The 24462-nt window shown below is 40.9% G+C and overlaps 1 pseudogene; it reads left to right on the forward strand.

Annotated features, from left to right (window-relative positions):
* The first annotated feature begins 14726 nt into the window (after positions 1-14726).
* LOC131412292 (dynein light chain 1, cytoplasmic-like) lies at positions 14727-15136 on the forward strand (annotated as a pseudogene).
* Positions 15137-24462: the final 9326 nt, after the last annotated feature.

The raw sequence follows: 24462 nt of genomic DNA on the forward strand, positions 1-24462 counted from the left end.
TTCTGCTCCTCATTGGTTGGAGGTCTCTCTTGGGGCCTAACTCTCCAGTATTTCCAGCCTGCCGCTGTGTGGCGACAAACTCTCAGGCAGAGAGAACGAGTAAGCTGTGGGATTGTATGAGAGTGTAGTGACCTCCAGGGTGGGCTAAGGCGATATGGGTGGGGCATGGATAGGCTCTGCCCCACCACCTACACATATGGTAGCACTGAAAATTAAAATATATATTTGCTATTCATATTCATAAAGTTCATATCAGGAACACCACAAAGGCAGATTTTGGCAATATCATAATTTTTATAACTTGCATTATTAACACAGCTTCTGTTTCTTTCTAATTTCCTTCAAGTCAACTTACCTCTTAGGCAGAACAGACACAGTGCTTAAGGCCCACAATAGTTTTAGGGGCCAATGAAAATGTTTTAATTTTAACATCGGAAGAAAAAACTGAACTTTGTGGTCAATGTTTTAACATACAATATTAATATATTCATCTTTATACCAACACAGTGGTAAAATTTAATTTTTAATATTTTTTTTATGGAAGAAGCAGACCACAAAGGCAAAAGTGTCGGGTCCAGAAAAGTCCTAATGTGACCCTGGGTTCCCTGGGTCCTTTCCTTCCTTCACTCATATATATACTTCATTTTTTTCACACACAAAAGACTTCTGAATTATTTAATTTAATTGTTAGTCAAGTGTTACAGGTCAGATTCTCTAGAAGAAAACACTGAGATGAAGTCTAGGGTGTGAGATGCTAATGAGAGATCAAACTCTGCAAAAGGAAGTGGGTGGAAGTGGATTGGGTAGAGGGAAAGCTGAACGGCAACGAAGCCTAACAAAACCTAGATCAAGCCATCAGGAAGTGCGCGAGCGAACATTGCCCATTGGAGTTTTCCCACACCAAGTCAAAATGGCTGGCCTTTATACCTCTGCTTCAGTCATTGGAGGAGGGCTGGGCATGACCTTGAGCAAGGTAGTTCTCTGTAACTGAGCAGACTCTGAAAGAACTGACAGCTGAAGGTTGTCTCCTGACATCTCTCCACATCTGGGCACCAAGTCCCGCCATGAAGGGGGATCTGGGCCTTGTATCTTCACATCTACCACATCAGATCTTGTACTATTTATGTAATAAGGTGAAATCTTTATAACCTTAGGATGAGTCACTTAAAGAGCCACTTAAGAGAGCTGTTAGTATTAGCAGGAGCCCAAGGAATAAAACAATGATTAAGCTACTGAGCAGAAGAAAATGAGAGGAATTTCGTTTTGCTTCTGAGAGAGAGAAGAGAAGAGAAGGACCAAAAAGGCAGAGGAAGACAGCAAGATGGCAGAGAGCTGGCATAGCATAGGGTGAAGGAGCAATGAAAAATCCCAAGGGGTGGTGTGGCCAAAGACTTCTTAACAACAGGAAATCTAATGTATGATTTTAAGTTATTTGTTCTGTGGTGCATGATGTGGCTTCCCCCCAGACCCCCAAATCTTCTGTAATGTCTACAACACTCATATATGCTTTGTGATGTAAGAAGATGGGACCAAATTTCACGTCTGAGTTGACACTTAGGGCAGAAACAAAACAGAAAAATAGGACCCCAGAGGCAGAGATGACCAAAAGGACAACAGCCTCCAGAGAAATCACAGAAATCTTAGGTGTGCCTTAATTTTCCACAGTTATGGAATTATGTGAAGTGGGGGGTTAGGTCACAAGGAGAAGAGATTGTGCCAACTGATCTAGATCTCAAGGGATTGGGAAGGCCCTGCTGACATCCGGTTAAATTTAACTTTCTATATATATATATATGATTAAAAGCTAATTAGATTTATCATTTTCTTTACATTTTTATTTTAGAAATAATTCCAAACATGCTTTATTAAAGCCCACATCCTATAATAAGTCTTTTTTACACCCACTTACTGAGGTGTCACGGTTCCCCACAGTGTGTGTTCATCTTAGCTGCAATGAGTAATAAACCCAACTTGTTCAGCTACAAGTGTGTTCCTGGTGGTCTTTGGCTGGAGGGAACTGACAAATAGAAGTTCCACTCAGACTCAGCTGAAACCCTCACCACCTTGGACAGGACCCTCACCTCAGTAATCGTGTGCACATCTGAGAGCCCTTGTGTTTCTACCTGCACGTACTAAATTGAACTCCTACGTTTCACTGAAGCCCTACAGTGTTGGGTCTATTTTGTTTTCATAGGAATAAAGTTCCTTGGGATTTTTTTTTCAAACCTAACCAGATTTGTATTGTTCTTTGGCAAAATTATTTTCTAGCCAACACCTGCTTCTGATTGACTACCATTTTGAGTGGTGTTTGTCTACAAGAGGAAAACTCTATAGAGAGAGGATCTAAACTTTCTTCCCTCTCCTTGCAGAGGGAACATAACTAGCTTTTTACAAAAACAATTTCATATTTGTAGGGAAAAGAAGTCTAATAAATTCGTCTTCAAGCAAGCCTCAAGGGCTAAGGAGTTCAAAGGTCTTCACAGACCAGCTTGGAAAGTTTGAATGAACTTTGCCTTGGGTCACCTTTACAAACCTTGTAAGGACTTCTCCCTCAGTCTTGTCTTTGTTTCCCTGAGAACTGCTCTGTTTAATTTTATCTGCACCAAATCGGGAGATTCTTTTTAGCTCTGGATTAGCTACAATTGGTATTTGGCCAAGCTCCAGAGACACAAAGTTAGCCAAGCGCCATCCTTGTGGACCATTTCATCCTCAGGGGTTTTTCTCAATATAAACTATGCCTCTTCCAGGCTAAACACCTGCTGCCTTCATGTTTTCTCTTCATATGCTAACTTGTACACTTAACTTTCTAACTGGCATGATTTCACCAGAGACAATTTGGAATGCAGTTGCCAGTTGGGGGAAATTTTGATGTGACCAAGGTTGTTTATTTGAGAAGTGCCTCAGAACAACAACAACAACAACAAAAATGAAGAAGCTTTAAGGAGATTGTCTTGTTTGTCTAAAAGAGAAAATTTTGTTTAACCTAAGACACAGCCTCTCCTTTGTTTTTGGTACTTTGGGGATTAATGAGACCCGACATTTTAATTAATGGCTTGAAAATATTGTCAAGGATTCAAGTTATCTCAAATAAACTGCAGGTCACTCTCTTTTGTATGTATATGTATATAATTTACTTTTCTATATCTAAACTTTCTTCCCCCTCCTTGAAGAGGGAACATAATTAGCTTTTAACAAAAACAATTTCATATTTCTCTGAAGCTGGCTCCCTCACATTTTTTCTGTTTCTTTTCCTTCTCTTGGGAAACTTTAAAGATTAATTAATTTTAAGGAAGCATTCAGTTGTTATATACTCACTCTAGGACTACAGTTCAGATAAGCAGTCAAAAATATCTAAAAGAAAGAAAAAAGTTATTAAACTGTGTTTCTTCTTGTTGACACTAAAAAGTATATTTATATAATAGCCTGCATAACCTCTATGAGAGAAGAAGAAAAGCCTTTAATTTTAAGATAAAAGAAGAATTTTTGTAATGATTGAGAGTCTTTAAAAATTAGTTTACCATATAAAAATAATGTCAGCATAATAGTTTGGTTTGTTCAAGACCAAGGGTAAATTTCTTGTGATTCAAACTTCTTAAATTTCCATAATTCCAAAAACATTGGTTTTATGAATTAAATAAATTACTACTGTTTCCATAACTTCCTTTAAGTAAAAAATTATATGCATAAAATTGTATTCAATTAAATGGAATGATAATGAGTGTCTGTTCAAAGGATTTAATTTTACGAAATCCTTACAATGTTACAAATCATAAAGATTTAATGTGTTACGGGCCGGCCCCATGGCTTAGTGGTTAAGTGTGCGCACTCCGCTGCTGGCAGCCCGGGTTCGTATCCCGGGCACGCACCGACACACCGCTTCTCCGGCCATGCTGAGGTCTTGTCCCACATACAGCAACTAGAAGGATGTGCAACTACGACATACAACTATCTACTGGGGCTTTGGGGAAAAAGAAATAAATAACTAAAATTATTAAAAAAAAAAGACTTAATGTGTTAGCTAAGTTATAATTTCCAGAGCTTTAACTAACTTTAAAATCTTAGGCGAATGATTAAGTTCATTAATAAATAATCTTTGGATGCATAGACAGTTTATAAAAAAGAAACATACAAAACATTGGTCACTCAACATTTTAAGTACCCTTTTTGCTTAAATTGACAATAAACAAAATATGCAAATTCATTTGGATGATATTATACACACACACAATTTAGATATTTTTCCTTCCCCAAATTTGTTAAAATTATATGAAATTAGCGCTAAAAGAGAAAAAGATAGCTAAACAGATTTTGATTTTCAATTCCCTAGTTTTCTTTTGAGTCTGAAGAAAAGTTGGTTATTTTGGTTAGATATGGCAATTAATATAAATGTTTACACTAGATACAATAACATTTTAAAAATACGAATATGTATACAGCGATAATGCATATGATTTTCTATATTTTATTAAGAAAGTTATAGTTTAGTTAGAGGGTAAATTCATTATGATATTTACATTGTTTTATTTACTCCATTACGAAGTTAATTATATTTTAAAACTATAGCTAAGGGCTTCAAATTAATACCTATTTTTATATTTATATGTCTGTATAAAGGTATATCAATAAGTCCTTTACTGCAAATTGTTACATTGATAATATACAAAAGGAGTAAAATTAGGGGCCGGCCTGTGGCTTAGCGGTTAAGTGCGTGAGCTCCGCTACTGGCAACCCGGGTTCGGATCTTGGGCATGCACCAATGCACCGCTTGTCTGGCCATGCTGAGGCCACGTCCCACATACAGCAACTAGAATGATGTGCAACTGTGACATATAACTATCTACTGGGGCTTTGGGGAGAAAAAGGGAAAAAAAGGAGGAGGATTGGCAATAGATGTTAGCTCAGGGCCAGTCTTCCTCAGCAAAAAGAGGAGGCTTGGCATGGATGTTAGCTCAGGGCTGATCTTCCTCACACACACACAAAAAAGGAGTAAAATCAGAATTTGGATCTTTTTTCCTACAAAATGAATAAGCTATTTTATGTACAGATCAGTAGAGGTCACCAAATTATTCTGCTAACTCTTGGTGCTTCTTGACATAGTCTTAAATCATTTTTTGAGTCCTTACTTTTTTTGCTGAGGAAGATTCATCCTGAGCTAACATCCATTGCCAATCTTCCTCTTTTTTCTTTTTTTTTTTTTATGTGAGCTGCTGCCATAGCATGGCCGCTAACAGACAAGTGGTGTAGGTCGATGCCTGGATCTGAACCCAGGCCAACGAAGTGGAGTGTGTCAAACTTAACCACTAGGCCACCGGAGGTGGCCCAAGTCCTTACTTTTGGGAAAAAAAGTTAAATTCCTAGCAACCATTGTTGTTTATCACTATGTTTTTACAACTTTGCTGCAAATGGTTTTGTCTTTAGATATTTATAGATGTCTCCTTTAATCGTTCCTGATGTTGCCTTTCCTAAATGCAGGCCTCAAATTTAGAGAAATAAAACTGTTAAGATGCCTTTCATGCCTGAACTATCTTTCAGTTTCCTAAAATGACTACTAGGTAACACAAAGAGTTGCTCCATCACCCTATAAAAGGAAGGAAAAAAGGAACAATTAGGTTTGTCTAAAATGCTCCAAATTTTAATTAATTCAAAACCCGTATGAGAGTTCTTTCGTTTAGCAAATTTAGGATAAAAAAAAACTTGACAATAAAAAGAGAGTTTATCTTCTTAGGCAAATTATACTGAAGTAAAATATCTTTCTTAAATTCAAATATCTTTCTATGATTGTATAATTTTCAAGTTTTAAAAAAAAGCATGCTCATGTATAAACACAAAGACTGATATAACTGTCTATCAAAATGTGTTTTCCAGAATTTTAGATTCACAATTCATATTTCCCTTTTTGTTCATGCAAAGTCTGAATAAATACTAGAGGTATTAATTCAAATACATGGTAATCTTTAGAGGCTTATTGCTTATTTCAGCATTTCACTGAGTGGCAAAAACATAGCCACCTTGTCTGAAACTGTAATAGCGATAGTAAAATGTGTAAAAACTTTAACTGATTTTGTTTTAAGAGGTCCACTAAACTTAATGATTCCGAAGCTAGATAGACTGTTCTATTGCTAGAAAATGCTCATCCATTTTCAGCTAGTCACCTAATCTTTATAAAATTTGTTGTATTGCGCTTCCTATACCACTGTGACACTAACACAACCATTCTCCTTCCCTTATCTGAAAAAGGAGAAACCCCCGATTACTTACTCCCTATCCAGGAATTCTCCACATCCCTTACAGACCTTGTAGGGACTCCCTTGAGTATCCCTGATTTAATTTTGTAGTGGTTCATACTTAAAAATAAAAACAAAAAATTGCCAAGCAGGCTAGGCTATCATAGACTGGAATTTATGCTTGAAATTTAAGCTTCTCACAGAAATTAAATCAGTTCAGATGGCCATATTAATTGCTCTTGCCCAGACCTGCCAGCTAGCAAGAGATAAAATATTTGTACTGATAGTAGGTATTGTTTGGGTTAGTCTATGATTTCAAAATGCTTCAGAAACAAAGAGATTTCCTGACCACTACGGGAACCCTTGCAAAATGGACTGTGAAATAAAGAACCTTGAGATGTTTTGCTAGTACCTAAAGGGATAGCCACAATAAAAGTGAGAGTTGAACAAAAATCCTGCATGACATTACCCACAGTAGCTGAGAGAAATTAGCCATGATCTAGAACCGACATTAGTGGGACAATCTTAAGAAGTACTGCTGACGATATTTCCAATGTATATCCTATTTGCCAAATATTTATAGCTCATTCCCTCATTTCCTTTGGGAATTTGCTCAAACATAACCTTATAAGTAAGGTTTTCCCTAACCACTCTATGAAATAAGAACCCTTCTCCTCTCCCATCCTGCTTTATATTTCTTTACAGCAGTTTATCTATTGTCTGTCTTTCCCCACCAGAATGTAATCTCCATGAGTTTTTTTGTTCTGTTCATTCCTGTTATTTCCAGTGCCTAGAGATGTCTAGCACATAACGGGCACTGAATAAGTGTTTATTAAGTAAATAAAATATGCCTTCCTAACTCCACGGCACTTAGCAGCATTCATTTAGTCATTCAATAAACAGTATCTTTTATCTTTCGGCGCTATGTTGAGATCTGGTGATGAACAGTGACTAACCTCTGCCTTCAAGGAGGTTACAGTCTAGTCAGAGGGAAACTGACAAGTAAATTGGCAATTAAAGCCCAGTGTAATAGATGCTGCAATAGGCAGAAGTACTAAACACTGTGGGACTGTACAGCAGACTCATCTAGAGCCCAGTCTTGTGGGAACCAAGAAGGAACTCCTGGAGGAAGTAACGACCTAACAAAGACACGAAGGACCAGGAGTTAATCCAGGTGAAAAACAGGAGAGTCAAGAGTGTTTCACGCAAAGAGAACGGTCTGTGGGAGAGGATGTTGGAGACTAAAGACTCACCCTCCCCAAAGGCGGGTTAATCACCTCTACATCCTGAAAAACCTTTTGCTAAACCTGCCTCACAGAAGCCAAGTAATCACTTCCTTCTATGTCTCATCACTATCATCAGTGTTTCCTCCGCTCTAGTCCTTGGCAATGTTTTTCTTCAACACCGGATGGAACTCCTTAGAGAACAGAGAGTATGTCTCATATACTTTGTATCCTTAGCCACTAGGAACTCAAAGGGCCTGGCTTAGACTAGGCACTCACTAAATGTGTGTTGAATGAATGAGTGAATAATTAGTTCTGCATCTGAATGTGATGTCCTGATTCGATTACTTGGAGAAGACACTGACTGGAAAATCCCAGGACTCTCCTGCATCAAGAAAAGAACGACTGCAGGGTGAAAGCTAATATAAATATAGATATAGATAGTTAGGTATATCTATTTCTATCTATCTATCTATTGGTACACTAGCTCTTTTTTGTGTGTGTGAGGGAGATCAGCCCTGAGCCAACATCCATGCTAATCCTCCTCTTTTTTTGCTGAGGAAGACCAGCTCTGAGCTCACATCTATTGCCAATCCTCCTCCTTTTTTTCCCCCAAAGCCCCAGTAGATAGTTATATGTCATAGTTGCACATCCTTCTAGTTGCTGTATGTGGGATGCGGCCTCAGCATGGCCGGAGAAGTGGTGCGTTGGTGCACGCCTGGGATCCGAACCCGGGCCGCCAGTAGCGGAGCACGCGCACTTAACCACTAAGCCACGGAGCCGGTCCCAGTACACTAGCTCTTGCTTGATTAGTAAAGGAGGTGAAGAACCACAAATGTGTCTTATTCCATAAGTTTATGGATAACTGTTAATATTTGTCTCCAATTAGTTCTGTGAAAGCAGAAGCTGAGTTGGGGCTTGGCACACGTGGTATTTATTAGGGACCAACTGTCTTTTGGAAGGGGAGGAAGTAGGATTGGAGAGAGAACTTCGAGGTAGGTTCCCCAAAGCCTCAGGAAATGCCATGGGGAGTCCTCAAGCACATAGGACCCCAGTCAGACTTGTTCCACAGTGATCTGAAATATACCAAGAATGCCATCAGTTTATCAGTCAGTCTATCAGTAGTTGGATGGAAGGGTGCATGCTTGGGTGTGGCAACAGTTTAGGAAACTCTGATGGGAGTGACAGCTGGAGGCTGTCTGGTCACTGCATTCCCAGCAGCCTGTGCAGCAAGTTCTTCCCTGAAGTAGGACCTCTGTATCCACCGCTGTCTTATTCCATAAACATACAGTCACAATTTCAAATGAAGTAGGTTATATTCAAATTTCCCTAACAGGAATGTGTTTATTTACTTACTTCTTTATTTATTTATTTATTTTGGTGAGGAAGATTGGCCCTGAGCTGACATCTGTACCAATCTTCCTCTATCTGCATGTAGGATGCTGCCACAGCACGGCTTGATGAGTGGTGCGTAGGTCCACACCTGGGATCAGAACCTGCAAACCCCAGACCATGGAAGTAGAGCACTCAAACTTAACCACTACGACACTGGGCCGGCTAGAATGTGTGTATTTAAAAAGGTGTAGAAAACATCAAAGATGTATGATGGAAATCAGTATATTGGAAATATACTACAAATACATTTTTCTCAGAGATATTATTGGAATTTGAAGCACTCCCATGTAGCTTCTGTGGAGGATCAGAATTGGCCACCTCAAAATATGTCTCTTTACCCTGACTATTTTCTGAAAGACACTTTGACCTCCCCCCCAACTAACTGCCTAAAAGAATTTAAGATAAGAGGCCTGTCCCTAGGACAGCCATCACCATAGATAACTCTGGGTATGGATAGATTAGGGAGGGTCCTTGCTAAGCCCATTCTTATCAAAGCTCTGTTTACCAAACATTTACATTTGTAAGGGAAATCTCCATTTGTAAAGGTATCTCCCTCTCTTTATCAGGAAGAAGGGGGATGACCTCATCTCTAGAAACTTGTCAGTGCAGAAGGTGAGGCCTTAAATTTGCATAATAACCTTACTCTTGTTTACTGTGCTTTTCTGGTAATTCTCATGTAGCTGACTCCCCCCACCCCCAATATCCTCCTTCGTCTTTACCTGAATCTATTTAAGAAGAGAACTTCCACCATTTTGTCAAGTTACCCAGTGGGTCTCTCCCATGTATACATGATATAAAGTTTTGTTTGATTTTCTCCTGCTGTTCAGTCTCATGTCAATTTAATTTGTAGCCCAGCCAGAAAGGACCCAGAGTGGGTAGACGATAGTCTTCCTCCCCTTCACTTCCTTTCTTTAAGTTTGATGGGTAATACTTTTATGTCAGAATTTTGGTTTACTTTGTCCCAAAAGACATCTAACATTTTCCATGGCAGATTGCCTCTCTCCTTTGAGGTCCTGTGAATTTCATTTTTTCCATCCCTTTTCCATGACATCAGGAGCCAGCTATCCCAACAAATTTCACTTAAACTGACTCATATGTACTTTGAAGTTTAGTGTTAATCTTTTATATTATAAAATGATTCTTCAAACCTATTTTAAAGCAACGAAGTCAACTGATTCCTTGAAATTTTTCATTATAATAGATGTTATTGAAGAATTTTAACATTATAAAAATTACCTTTTAGGGGAAAAACCCCACATTTCCTCTGAATCTAAGAATTTTTTCTCTTGTGCTCGTTTTTTCCCCTACCTGTGTCATTCTAGACCATTCTATCCTATTGTTGTTCTTTCTTTCTGACTGCATTTCTTCCTGGCTGTGACCAATGCTTCACATTTTTCTTTCCTAGCTGTTTTCTTTCACAGCTTATCTCGATATTGCTATCAATAGGATCTAGAGGTCACCAATAACACAATAAGGGTTAATTCTGCATTTAAAAAAACCGTTAAACTCTTACAGACAATTGAAAAAGAGTCTGCCAGGCCCTTAAACCTCAAGACTCTTGAGACTCAGCTGTGTTCCCCCCAGGTGCTTACATCTCTAGCTGTCACTTGAGGTTTTCTTCTTTTTCTCTGTGTTTTCACCACACTATAATAGAATGGCATTCAGGTCAGTTCAGCTCAGTTCTTAGACGCTATTGGAGCACTTGTTTGCCACAGACTGTAACACGGACTAGAGAAATAAAGACAATCCCAGCCCTTTAGGATCCTGCCATGTGATAGAGCAGACATTCACATAAACAGGTCATTTCAATACAAAGTTAAATGCTAACAGAGAGCATACTCGATGTGCAATGGAATGACAAACAAAAGGCATTTAGCTCAATCTAGAGGCTTAGAAAAGGTTTCTAGAGACAATGACAGCTGATTTGAGTGTTAAAGGGTATGTGAGAGTCATCCAGTCCCATATTACTAGATCATCACATGGCGGGTATATCAGGGGCCTGGAAAAGTTGCCCATGGGAGTAATGTATGCCATGCCAAGGAGCATCTATTGTATTCCATAGGCCATGGGGGGACCCAATGAAGAGTTTTAAGCCAAGAAATGTCTTTTATTTTGGAAGTATCATTCTCACTGGCATGACACGAAGGATGGCTCTAAAGCAGTGGTTCTCAATGTGCCCTGGACCAGCAGCCTCAGCATTACCTGGGAACTTAGAAATGCAAATCCTCAGGGTCCACCCCAGACCTAGTGAATCAGAAACTCTAGGAGTGGGGCCCAGCAGTCTGTATTTTCACAAGCCCTCCAGGTGATTTTTGATACAGGCCAAAGTTTGAGAACCACTGCTCCAAATCAGCAGGGAACATTTGAGAAAGTCTGGAGGGGTGCTCAGATTTGGATGAGGCCAAGTAAGGAACTCACCTCAGGCGCAAAATTTAAGAGAGTGACAAAATCCTCAGTAATCAAGGTAAATAGTAATTGAATGCAATATTTTTTAAAAATCAAGATTAACGCCAAAAATTCACAATGTTTGTTTTAGGACCCTGTGCTGTTGTGCAATGGAAACAGTTGTTTCTAATCACCTTGGGGTTTCCAGGGTTCACATAACTGTCACATTTCCCATCGGGCACATTGGGTAACAACAGGGTTCAGGGCTAGCTTCCTGGGTGTGAGACTCATGCAGTAGAACATGGCCCCACATTCAGAAGGACTGCACCCTTGGAGGGGCCCCAAACTTGGTTTAACACTCTGCTGTCACTGGCTTGAAATTCTTCATAATTTTTGAAGAAGGGGCCCTGTATTTTCATTTTGTGCTGGGCCCAGCAACCTCTCTCTGGAATGGTTTCTAGATGTCTTTTTTTTTCCTTCAAATTTTACATCAGTGTAGAGTGAATTCAGTCTTTTGTTGTTGTTGTAGAACTTTCATGAACTTTTCCACTTGGTTCAAAATATGAGAGGACATTTTGATAAGTGTATATAGGGCACATATTTTTCTTTTCGCCTCAGGCTCCAATATGGCTTGGCACAGAACTGGTCTGGAGATATTTTTGATTGTCATGACTAAGGGGTGCTACTGACATCTAGTGGGTAGTGGCCAGGGATACTGCTAAGCATCCTACAATATACGGGACAGGCCTCACAACAAGGAATTATTCAGTCCAAAATGTCAGTTGTACCGAGGTTATGAAACTCTGCATAACTGTTCTCAGGGACAAGTAAGGATATTGTTAGCAGTGTCTTGAATTGGGGCAGTGATAGCAAATGTTGAACTACCTAGAACTTGATCATTAATCAGCTGGGAGGGAGTAGAGTTTGACGGAAAGAAAGACCCCCAGAGTTTTTCCTGCTTAGGGCACAGGCTGGTATAGAGAATCCAGGTGGAGGAGCTAGTTAGGAAGAAGTGATGCAAAAAGAGATAGGAGCTTGAGGCAGGACATTCAAACGGAGATGTTCATTTGAAGGCCAGCATCTGAAGCTCTGAAGAGAGAGATTCTAGAACTGTCAACAGGTACCTCTATTGTGTACCTCTGCTCCACTCAAAGCTCTGGGACAATTCCATCCTTCCTATCTCAGAGAATGGACACCACAGCTAAACCAGGAGATAAGGAAGGCAATATTTGGCTTTCTAAGTCCCACATGATTTTTCTTAAGTTCATGGCAGAGAAACAGTTTTGTGCATTTCAAATATTTAAGTCCTACAGAGTTCAAGGTATAGGTATATTGTCATGCTGTAAGTAACAGGCTGGGATAATAGGCAAGTCCAAGTACTTTTCTCTGAAATGAAATAAAGAGTCCACAGGCAGGGGAAGAGGAAGGACAAAGGGGATGTAGAGGAGGGGATGGTTGGGACAATGGAATTGGGTTGGGGGCACCAAATAGACAGGAGTAGAATCAGCATCAAAACCACCCTGGCTCCACCTAAGCAGACCCCAAGGAGCTGCCTTTCCTGATTGTACCAGAGTGCTACGTCTGGGAAGAACAACCCAAGATCAGCAGCCAGCATACCCCTCAGGAATGACACTGCCTATGGGCAGCCCTCCTTTCCAATAGCTGAGAACACTTGTCGGCCCCAGAACAGATGGAAAACCCCATCACTTACTCTTGGGTAGAGCTGAAAGGGTCCACAGTCCATAACAGATGAACACCAAAGCAATCTCTCACTGCTTTGGTTATGTTTCATAGGTAAGTTTTCTTCTAGATGGCTTTTTTCTTCTTTTTTGTCTTCTTCTTCAATTGTTACATCTGCAGAAAGTGGATTCACTTTTCACTCTAAATATTTTCAACCTTCTTTATTGCCATCAATAAAAGGCAAGAATTTTTCTTTGTTGTTTAAGCTTATTGGATACATTTTCTAGCTACAAGACAGTTACTTTCTCTTTCCTGTTTTTTAAAACATTTATTTATTTATTTATGCATGTATTTATTCTTTAACTCTGCACCCTGGGTAACTTTGAAGGCAGAGATGTTGTCTTGTTCAACATTGTATTCCTAGACTGTGTCACAGTGCCCAGAACATAGTAGGGGTCTGTAGTGGATACTGTGATGAGCTGCCTAGATCCCGCCTTTAGGACCAAGGCACTCATTCCCCAGATGTGGCTAGTGTCAGTTGCTACAGCTCACTTGGCTGATCCAATAACTGGTTGATGCAGAAGGACAGAGGCACTGTCCCTTGCCAGGTCAACTCCAGAGCTCCCAGTAGGATTGGCTAAGACCTCTGTGGCAAACTCATCCCAGTCCAACCCTTTCTGACCAATTCCGTTTCCCTCAAGCCCTTACAAGTGTTGTTCTCAAGGGTACTCTGAGGTAACCCTCCCTCATGGAGATCTCTGCCTAGAATCTGTATTCTGGGGAACCGACTTAAGACAACATTTAACAAATATTTGTTGAATAAATGGATGAAGGGTTCTTCCATTGTAAACTATGTGGTTCCTCACCCTGAGCAGAGACAATCGTGGAAAACCTCTGACCTGTATTTGTATGTTTAACATTTTATTTTGTCGTCTCAGGCTCTGAAAGTCAGAGCCCAGGCTCAAATCATCGACCCAGACTTGGGGTCATGCGTTACTTTTATGTGATGATAGTATCAACACCCAGTTGTTTTAGTTGTATTGTCATTTGACCACCAGATGGCAGAGGTGACGCTTGGAAAGCCACTCTTTCTGGCCCTGGGTCATCTACTCCAGGATTTAAGGTTAAACCCAAATTACCCATTTAGTATCATTAATTCCCAAGCCTTTGTAATTATGGCATTGTTTCATTTTGTAGGAAACTGTCACCGACACATTGCCCTCATTTGCATACAAAAAAGAGAGTTTGGACTATAATGGAAACAGCCCTAGACTAAGCATCAGAACCACTACACACTGGCCATTTGTTCCATTTGAACGTGTTTCTTCATCAGTAATATGAGAATCCCAGCCCTGCCTGCTTCCCAGGTCTGTTGTGAGGAATACATGAAAATTATTGGAGTTGAGGTGTTCCTCCCTACTCCAGGAGAGCTCTGGGTGTAGGCGGCACGGGATGGAGTCCCTATAGTGGAGGAATTTTGCCTGGCTCGCGGAATGAGGGGCTAGTGTGAGCGATGTTCTGGAAGGAGGCCCTGCCTGCTGATATGCAGACTCCAGTCTAAGCCAGACTCCTGGGCTGGGCAGTTATTCCTCCTCCTGTGGGGCCCTCTGAAGTTTGTTCCCCCTCCTAGAACAGCATGAAGGTTTCCTGCATACTGGGGAGCAGACAATATGGTTTATCTCTTCCAAGAATTCTCAACTCCTGCCCTTCTTGTTTGTGCATGATATGAGACTAGGAATAAGTAGCCGCGTTTGGATGTATTTTTCACACTGCTATGGGACGGTCACCTCACTGCCTGAGTTTACCCATTCCCACACCCATGTCCGGCGGAGGCAAGAAGCTAGCACCAACCAAGCCCAGGATAGTTTGGTCCAGGTTTAGATGCACCCCGGCTAGGATAGAGAGGGCAGCTCCCGCCAGGCCTGAGCTGCGCCAGCCTCTCCCGTCGGCCAGCCCCTGCTCCACCAGAACCACGTGTGACCGGGAGGCCCTGATCAAACATGCCGACGTGTGGAGGAGATGCCACAGGACTCCGTGGAGAGCGCTATTCAGGCGCTGGAGAAATACGACCCAAAGGGGGTCACTGCAGCCCACATCGGGAAGGAGTTTCACAAAAAGTAGGGCCCCACCTGGCACCGCTTTGAGGGTAGTCACGTGACACACGAACCCAAACACTTCATCCACTTCTACCCCCGCCAAGTGGCCGTTCTTCTGTTCAGATCTGGTTAAAAGTGTGGACTGTGCCAGGCACCCAGTGATTCACCCAAAACAAGGATGGCAGCCTACATTCCAAAGACCTGAGACTGAAACCTTCAGCCTTGCCAAGGGAACACCTCTATCTTTGAACCTCTATTGTGATGTTTTGTACCGGTGTTCTCTGTACTAGTTTGTTGTGGTTGTAAAACAACTAGAAAACAGCTTGCATTTGTGTTTCTTTTCTATCCCACTGCCTCATGTTTTTCTCTCCTCAAAATCTATTCTTTAAATTAAAACAAAACACAGAACTCCCAGCTGCACAGGTTTAGTTTTGCCAGCCCTGAGTCTATCTGAGCTCAGGGGCTGAGGGCAGACAGCCAGGTGAGTACCCTGGAGCCAGTCAGGCTTGGATACTGAGGTCAACGGAGGTGTGCAGCCTGGTGTCTACTCTCCCCCTTTTCAGTTAGAGAGTGTATTAATTTCTTGTTGCTGCTGTAACAAATGTCAATGCAAATAATCCATAATCTACAAGTCAAATTTGGGGTGAGTTTATTATGAGCCAGATCTAAGGACTAGCCCAGGGCCATCCTTCCCCAAGGAAGGAAGGGCACCAAAGAAGTGGGGTGTACCTGATACTGACTCAAGACAAGGTTGACATAAGGGAAGCCATATTGTAGAAAAGAAACCCTGTTGTAACTTTGAATGACCTCTGACAAACTAACCCAGCTGGATATACACCCTCCAGGAAATCTAACTGCTCTGTAGATTTTACAACCCCTGCTTGTGCAAGTACCTCCCAGCTGCAATAAGATAATAACTGTGTTCTTTTGAGTTCCTTAGGAGTGTGATGACCCCCGAACAGAGAGTCTATGCTGATAGCCATCATCAGTGAAAACTGAAAGATCTGGTGTGGCGATTCCCAATCTGTAACACCAGAGGGTCAACATTTCTAACCCCCTCCCCTATAACCCACTAGCCTATATAACTGCTGTAAGATTTTGTGCCCCCTTAAGATGGTTCTTTCAGACATGAGTTGGCCATCTTCCCTCTTGCTAGCAAGCTGTAATAAAAAATCCTTTCTCTTCTACCTCCTTGCCTCTTGCCTATTGGCATATCTTGCAGCAGGCAGATGAACACCCCTTGGGCGGTAACATACAGAGTGGTTATATACTGTCAAAGAGCATGTATCACATATGATTGGAATGTCCCTTTTACAACAGTCATGAGATTGCCTAGCTGGCACAGTGATTCACACAGCAATTGAACACAGCAGGTAGCAGGTCTGCGGTCTCCAGCTGGGTGGTCACAGAAGGTCAGCAATCAATCCCTACCCTAGGGAGAGATGTTTATCCTTAAGGAAATGCTGATGTGGGGGAAGTTACTTTATCTTAAGGGCATTTGTTCTTGTCTTTGAGACACAGTAAATACTTAAAGCAGATATACAATGCATGCTCAAGGGCCACATCAGGCCCTTTTAGAAAAACAAGGTCAGGCTGAATTAATTTTATACCAAATGGCTTCCTCATATACTCCAATATATCCTATTGCTTGTCATTTATTTATCACAAATACCACAAATACAGTAGCTTAAAACAACACACATTTATTTTATTATAGTTCTAGAGGTCAGAAGCCTGAAATGTGTCTTATGGGGTTAAAAATCAAGGCATCAGGAGCGCTGTGTTCCTTGTCTTTTCTGGTTTCTAGAGGCTGTCTGCATTCTTTGGCTTGTGGCCCCTTCCTCTATCTTCAGAACACATCCATCTATCCCCTGCTTCTGTTATGACATGTTTTTCTGACTCTGATCCTCCTGTTCCCTCTAGTAAGGACCCTTGTGATTATATTGGGCTCACCTGGATAATCCAGAATAATCTTCTCATCGCAAAAGCCTTAACTTAATCACACCTGCAACATCCCTTTTACTATGTCAGGTAACATATTCATGGGTCCCAGGATTACCACATGGACATCTTTGGGGAATCTTTATTCAGCCTGCCTCAGGGAGTTCTGAAAATTGAGTGAGGGGGAGTGAGCCCAAGAAGGCTTGTGGTCTAGGGTCAGATGTGAATGAGAAAAATAACAGACCATTTGTTGCACGTGTATCATGTTCCAGAAACTATGATGGGCACTTTACGTGTGCTATCTCATTTAACTCTCAAAGCAATGGAACAAAGGAGGTATTGTTACAGCCATTTTTTTAAAAGATGAGAAAACTGAGGCTCAGAGAGGTTAGTTTACCAGTCAGTGGTAAAGGCTCGCAATTGGGTCTCTTTGACTCAATCCTTTCCCTTAATCTCTAGGAAAATCAGTTTTCTCATTTGCAAAATGGAGACAGTAACTAGTTCATAGGTTTGTGTGAGGATTAAATGAGGTGACATCTACAAAGGGCTGAGAAGAGGGTGTGGCACATGGGGAGTGTTCCCTTAGTGATAGCGGTGATTGTTACTGTCTTAACCTTCCCTGGTCCCCCCTGGCTCAAGTCCCTTGTCTCTCAGGCAGGCAGAGCCTCACCTAGTTCTAAGCCAATTCTGACCAAAGTAGGCAGAAGCTCTGAAGTTCTAGGCGAGATAGGCTATAAGCTCTGAAATTAGTGTGCTGCCACAGAGCTGGTACCATGAGATACTAGGGCAGAGCATTCAGTTGAATGAAGATACTATTTTTGCATAATATTTAAAAATAAAGTTGAATGGCCCTATTTTGTAGACTTTCTTCCAGAAGTGCCCATAGAAGTGATTTGGCCTGAAAGGGGCAAGGGTGTTAACTATGTTAACTCATGTCAAAAATGCTCCAAGCAAGGGGCTGGGGTAGTGGGGTAGCAGTTAAGCTCTTGTGCTCTGCTTTGGTGGCCTGGGGTTTGCAGGTTCGGATCCTGGGCACGGACCAAAGCACCGCTTGTCAAGCCATGCTGTGGCAGCATCCCATATAAAGAAGAGGAAGGTGGGCACAGATGTTAGCCCAGGGCCAATCTTCCTCAGCAAAAAGAGGAGGATTGGCAATGGATGTTAGCTCAGGGTTAGTCTTCCTCACGCACACAAACAATGCTCCAAGCAGCTACTCTGCTGGCTCTTGACTCAGTCCTGCCAGAAGACTAGGACCACCATGTGTATCTTCACTCAGACCAGAATCCTAGAAATCATCCTCGATTCTTGCCTTTCATTTACTGCCTGTACTCAATTAGTCACTGAGTTCTGTGGTTCAGGCCTCCTAATCATCTTTTAAATCCATTTAGGTACCTCTCCTGACTATGTCCCACAAGTAGAGAAGTTGAAGAAGTTTATTTGGGGTACAGTAGTCCCCCCTTATCCACAGGGGATATGTTCCAAGACCTCTAGCGGATGGTGAAACAGCAGACAGGACCAAACCCTATACTGTATATACAGTCGGCCTTCTGTATCCACGAGTTCCACAGCCACAGATTCAATCAACCCTGGATGGGAAGGCCTACAATGGTTGTGTCTCTACTGAACGTGTACAGAATTTTTTTTCTCATCATTATTCCCTAAACAATACAGTATAACAACTATTTACATAGCATTTACATTAGGTATTATAAGTAATCTAGAGATGATTTAAAGTATACAAAAGGATGTCCATAGATTATATGCAAATACTATGCCATTTTATATAAGGGATATAAGCACCTGTGGATTTTGGTATCCGTGTGTGTGTGTGTGTGTGTGTGTGTGTTTGTGTGTGTGTGTGTGTGTGTGTTCTGGAACCAGTCCCCCGAGCATACCGAAGGAGGACTGTACCATGGTTTTTCCTAACTAACAGACTAACAGCAGGTAGCATATACAGCGTGGATACACTGGACGAAGGGATGATTCACCTCCCTGGTGTGACAGTGTGAGACAGTGTGAGATTTCATCACACTACTTAGAACGGCATGCAATTTTAAACTTATGAATTGGGGCCAGTCTGGTGGTACAGCAGTTAAGTGCTTGAGCTCCGCTTCGGTGGCCTGGGGTTCGCAGGTTTGGATCCCGGGCGCGCACCCACGCATCACTTGTCAAGCCATGCTGTGGCAGGCGTCCCATATAAAGTAGAGGAAGATGAGCATGGATGTTAGCCCAGGGCTGATCTTCCTCAGCAAAAAGAGGAGGATTGGCATCAGACGTTAGCTCAGGGCAAATCTTCCTCACACACACAAAAATAAATAAATAAAATAAAACTTATGAATTGGAATTTTCCATTTAATATTTTCCGACCATGATTGACTGCAGGTAAATGAAGCTGCAGAAAGTGAAATCACAGATAAGGAGGGACTACTGTATTGAATTTCATATCTCCAAAAAATTACCCCAAACTGGTCAGCTCCTGTCCTTAAGGCCGAAAGAACTTGTCCAGGGGTTCTCATTACAGACACAGAAAATGAGAATACGGAGTAGTATACAGGTAAACGGACAAGGCTGTACGTGTAGGAGCCCCCAGCTCTGGCCTGGCTGCTCTGAAGGCTGAGGAATCATTATCTTGGTGTATCATTGCCCATTTGCAACATCACCAGTCTGCTAAGCACACTTGGGAAGTTCAGATCTAGCTCATTCCTTTGATGGTTGGACCACACTTGGATCTTGAGATAGAACACTTGGCTGTTAGGAGTGAGTTCTGGGTTCCCCTGCCTGTCTACTGAGGAAGCACAGTCTCCACTTCCCTCTCAGCCTACTGCTCTATGAGCCTGGATTCCTGCCCTGAAGATTGTGTTAAGTTTTTAATACCCATAAAACCACTTACTTGGCATGCTCTTCACCCCAGTAGCCAGGCCCTTTCCCTTATATACCCAGATATTGGTTCGGAGCCTGGTGAATGCACAGCCCAGACTGAGGTTGCTCATTCCCACTTGGTATTTTCTGCCACTGGAAATCTTGCCTCCTTGACACCATCTATAAGCATACAACCCAAGTTCATTAATATCAGATTAGCTAGCTACCCTCATGGGTGTCCTGCTCAGGGTACAGGAAAGGTAGTATGGCGGCTCCTGGAATGCTACAGTGTAGATTTTAGAAAAAGAATACTCCACTCTCCTGCAGGCAAGTTTGGAAGGACTGGGGTAAACTTTGTAGGTTACCTTAACTAAATTGAGGGTTAGCTCTAGTGACATCAAGCCAGGACCAGGATACCTTATCTACTTGCTTCTTATACAAACCTGTGATTTTTTTTCAAAAACCAAAACACCCCAGAACTTACATATCCAAATAAGAATAGTCCCCTTCAGAGAAATCACCTTGGGGGAGGCCATACACTTGTTTCTTCAAAAATTGTATAGCTCATGATGTTTTTGGAAATCTTTTTGGATGTTCCTTTGTAAGTGTTCTCTTCAGTATCTCCAATGATGTAAAAAATTTTATGCTTTGGAATTGGATTTGATTTTTTGAAACCATCAAAAGTAATTTTAAGACATGGCAGGTATGATCAAGGGGAGTGTTCAATTTATCAAACAGCCAAAAGCAAGGTTATGCCACAAATAGCAAGGCTAATTTTCTTATGTAGTCAAAATACACAAAACAATGGTAACAAAAGAGTTTTAGACATTTTGAAGTGATTGCAATAAGATTGAAATAAGTGTGAAGGATCACACAATTTGGCCATACAAGTTTTGGGATGTTGTTTTAATCAATCTGTGGGGGAGTAGAGAAAATATTTTTATGTTTCTGTACAGTTAGGGCTTTCTAAGCAAATTTTACTGGAGCCATGGACCAAAAGCAAGTCTTGGAAGGTTAATTCACGACTGATTAGTCATATGCATACAGGGTTTACAAATACAGGCGACATTTACTCTGTAACACATACAGGAGATAAATTAGAGATTTACCTCCAGGGTATATGTCTGGGATTATATTTCAAGGGGGAATGAGACAGGTTGTGGAGTCATCCCTGGGTAGTAAAGCTGGAGACACCAGGTTTATCTTTTCCCTGGAGAAATTTATTTACATTCCAACGGGCTAGAATAAGAACTCAGGATCTTTCCCACTGCATTTTCAAGGATACTCTCTCAGAAGAAGGGAGAGGTACAGCTGCCTTCCCTTCTATATAAATGCCCAGGTTCATTTTTTCAGGGTTCCTAACCTATAATACACATTACTTATACGTAGAGTTGTATTCAACCAGCTCTCATCATATCATCCCAAGGATAAGAATTTGGGCACTGGGGAACCGTGTGGCTGTTCTTTGCTGTAAGTAAATAATAGTAATCTGCTCTGCTCCAGAAACCTTTAATCATGCAGTTAGAATAATATTAATAAATATGGATACTAAAAACAACAGAATCTTTACCTTTCCCAATAGATTTGAACTGTTTGACAAACTATTTTTTCCCCCTAGAGTCCTACTCTTTAAAATTTATATCAAACTTTCCATCTCTTCCTGTCCTAGGGATTTCTTCTTCAGAGGTCCCAAAGAAATGGTGGTAGGTATCTGCTAGTCCCTTCTTTGGGGAGGGCTGAGAATGGAACTGCTATATGGACTGGGGGATACAAATCTTCCTCATTTGTCTTTCTCAGATACAGTCCAAACATGGGCTTCCCAATGGTGGACGTTTTGGGGTGGCAGAATAACGTGGGGGAAATGAGACTGCTTTCTGCAACAGGAATGAAAAAAAATTATTTTCTTTTCAAAAGCATTTTAATCAAGGACGGTGCTATGTATTTAAAAATTTTGTGTTTTTCCATCTGTGCCCAACACACACAACTACTGCCTTTCTTTAAAATGACAGTAATATCAATCAATTGTTAAAAAAAGTTAACTTTTTGGTAATTTGAGGGTGTTCCAATTAGCAACTCTACAACCTTAAAAACAAGCCTCAAAAGAAAAGTTTATTAAACCAGTGTTACAACATCAAAGTTTAAGAAGGAAAAAAGTTCACTCATAATGTAATCAGGCTAATAAACTGCTTTTCCAACAAGTTCTGTTCCAACTCTTATTCATAGTATCCATACTTTTATCAAGTTGTAAATATAACGTATATATAATTTTCTATTATTTTCAGGTCATATTATTTTATAACTATTTTTCCTTATTACTTAATTTTTAAAGTACTTCATTACTTAAATTTTCTTTTACAGTTTAAATAGTTGATTTTTTGATGTAAAAAGTGTAAGAAACAATATGAATTTTCAAAACATAATATTGAGAAATTTTCATAAACAAAGTCATTTTCTACTTGAATATTTCTTTTTTTTTTTTTTGCTGAGGAAGATTTGCCCTGAGCTAACCAATTTTCCTCTTTTTGGAGGTGAGCCACTGCCACAGCATGGCCACTGACAGACGAGTGGTGTAGGTTCGTGCCCAGGCAACTGAACCTGGGCTGCTAAAGCGGAGTGTGCCAAACTTAACCACCAGGCCACCAGGACTGGCCCTACTTGAATATTTCATAATAAATATATCATTTAAACTGAGTTGACAAGTTATTTTAACATACTTTTGGGAAGGAAGTTAATAAGCTAAAATCTCTCTATAAATACTTGTTTTATGTACTTTTCTGTATGAGTTCTATAGTCCATATAAAAAATGCTATTATCCAAACAATGCAGAAATAAACAACATGGAGATTGAGGGCCTCCTGTAATTCCATTCCCAGAAAAACCACTGTCTACAATTCAGTGAATATTAAAAGGTGGAAATAATTCTGTAGTTTGCTGCCACATAGTGGTAACATAAGCACCAGTGCACATTAACACTGGAAAGAACTTGATGGCTCTGTTATCCTAACCCAACAAATACTTGCTGAGCTATTCATGCTGGGCACTGTGCTAGCCACTAGGGATCTAAAGATGGTTCCTGTCTTGGAAAAGTTCATAAATGAGTAGGAAGACTGACAAGCTTACAAAGAGCTAACGAAGTGTCAATGCTGTAACTGAGACAAAACTATTGGCAGAAGAACAGGGATTTCTTGTCAGGTTTCACTGAGGAGGTGACATTTGAGATGGATCTTGAAGTGTGAGGAAGTTTCTCAGGTGGGAGTAAGAAAGAGCCTCTCAGCAGAGAGCACAGCACAGTCCATGAAAGAACAGTGCTTTCAGGGAATATAGAGGTCACTCAAGCTGAGCCTGGGATATGGGGAGGAAAAGTGTGTCACATAGAACACAGCCACTATGTGCTTAAGTAGGGAAAGGATTAGATTAGAATTGTTGAGAAAGTCTGAAGAACATCTAAAACTTCCCTTACTCATAATAAACTTAGTTTTATGTTTAAATTCTGTGGCTGTCGTCTGTGAAAATGTATGTTATTTACAAACTTATTTGCAAGAAAACATGAGTGTTAATGTTTCCTTAAGATGTGGAAATCATATTCAAACTACTCTTAAATAAATCATTCCTTAGTTGTGATCACTTAGTACACTTTAAGTATGAAGATGTATCATAGTGCTGTGGTAGCTGTGGTAGCTAGCTTCCAAAATGGCCCCCCATCATACTGGCCTCCTGGTATTCACGCTTTGGTGTAGTCCCTTCTCACAATGAATAGGGCTGACCTTCGTAACCAACAGGATATTGTTGAAATGGTGTGTGACTTCTGTGGCTAGGCCATAAAAGCCATTGAAGCTTCTACCTTGCTCTCTCTTGCTCATTCTGGAGAAGGCCAGCCACCAGGTTGTGAGAATGCTCAAGCAGCCTGGAGGAGAGGCCCACATGGCGAGGAACTGAGGCCTCCTATCAACAAGCACTACTGAGTTGAGTCACCTTGAAAGTGGATCCTCCAGCCCTAGCCAAGCCTTCCAATGACTGCAACCTCATGAGAGAGCCCTGGCCAGAGCAGTTAGCCAGTAGCCATTGAATTTCTGACCCACAGAAACTGTGAGATAATAAATGTTTAGTGTTTTAGACATTAAGTTTTGGGGTAATTTATTATGCAGCAATACATAAATCACCATGCATTGCTGGAAGATTACCACAAATTGCATTTTTTTAGGATGTAGTGGTGACTATGAAACTGAGATTCTATTATGCTTTTCAGTTATGGAGAACAATACTTAAAGGAAAAACTTACCTTCAATTGGTCTGAAGTTTTGGCTTGTATAGAGATCTTTATGAACAAGTATTAAGTGACTAGGCAATTAAAGCCCTATTTCTGTCGTTTTAAAAGGTCAAATTTTGGGGCTGGCCTGGTGGTGCAGTGGTTAAGTTTGGCACGCTCCACTTTGGCAGTTCGGGGTTCACGGGTTCAGATCCCAGGCGTGGACCTACACCACTCATCAAGCCACATTATGGTGGCATCCTACATACAAAATAGAGGAAGACTGGCACAGATGTTAACTCAGGGCCACTCTTTCTCAAGCAAAAAGAGGAAGATTGGCAACAGCTGTTAGCTCAGGGTCACTTTTCCTCACCAAAAAAAAAAAGGGTCAAATTATTCAAATGTCCTTTCAA

Source organism: Diceros bicornis, chromosome 12 (genome assembly GCF_020826845.1).
Source record: "Diceros bicornis minor isolate mBicDic1 chromosome 12, mDicBic1.mat.cur, whole genome shotgun sequence".
Taxonomy (NCBI): domain Eukaryota; kingdom Metazoa; phylum Chordata; class Mammalia; order Perissodactyla; family Rhinocerotidae; genus Diceros; species Diceros bicornis.